Here is a 1,045-nt window from a genome sequence, read left to right on the forward strand (position 1 = left end):
GGACAGAGGAGCCTGACAGGCTACATGGGGTCGCAAGAGTTGGACACGACTTAGCAACTAGAGAGAGAGAGAGAGAGAGAGAGGAAACTATGGTGCCTTCTCCCATGGTTAGTTGTGAACAAGAGTTCAGTTATTCAGCTAAGAGCTCACTCCACTAGTTGGCTGTCTTTGGGAGAGATATTAGATCACTTTTAAATGACTCAGCTATCTGAGTCTTTTTTCCTCAAGGCACTGCTGTTTAGAGTACCCTACATCTCCTCGGCCATTCCAGTCTAGGACACAGTGTGGAATTACTGGAAAGAGAATGGAATGAGGTCTGGGTGTGGAACTGCATCCCAGCTCCATTACAAGGCCTTGAGCAGGTCCCTTCCTGCCTTTTGGCCTCAGTTTCCCCATCAGTTCAAGGAGGCCAACACAGATCATCACTAAGCCCCTGCTGGCTCTGAATGACATTCTCTAATATTAAGGTTTCTTCTCTGAGATCCCCTCCTCCCACAGCAGCCATCTTCATTCCTTGGGTGGTGCAGAAAGGTCAGAGATTGGGGCAGACATGGGGCAGGTGCAGATCTTGGATTTATCAGGTGCGAGACCCTGGGCAATTCCTAAAAAGGCTGTCATCACCTTCTTCATAGGTTTAGGTGAGAGAATGGGCCTGTGCGTGTATTCTGATGTGGGGTGTCAGCTGGGGAAAGGCAAGTTTCCATTATTACCCTGGGCTGGGCTCAGTTCAGGGTGTGACAGCCCCAGACTGGAGTTAAACCCGCTGCCCCGGCCTGAACTGGGACCTCTCCAAGTTCAGAGGTCAGCTAAGACTTGAAGGTCTCTGGAACTGAGACCAGGAGTTCTGGAGGGGCTGAGTGAAGACAACCTTCGCCGCTCTGCCTATGTCCTCTCTGGCTTCGTTGTGCCTCTTTTTTAAAATCTCCAGAATGGCTCTGACCAGCTGACTAGGCTGGCATTGAGAATAAGCCAGATGTTCTTCTGCAGATTCATCACAGGCCCCAGCCTTGGACCCCAAATAAAGGTGGTACCAGACAGTCAAATG

Source organism: Giraffa tippelskirchi, chromosome 3 (genome assembly GCF_054371585.1).
Source record: "Giraffa tippelskirchi isolate mGirTip1 chromosome 3, T2T-mGirTip1v1.2.pri, whole genome shotgun sequence".
NCBI lineage: Eukaryota > Metazoa > Chordata > Mammalia > Artiodactyla > Giraffidae > Giraffa > Giraffa tippelskirchi.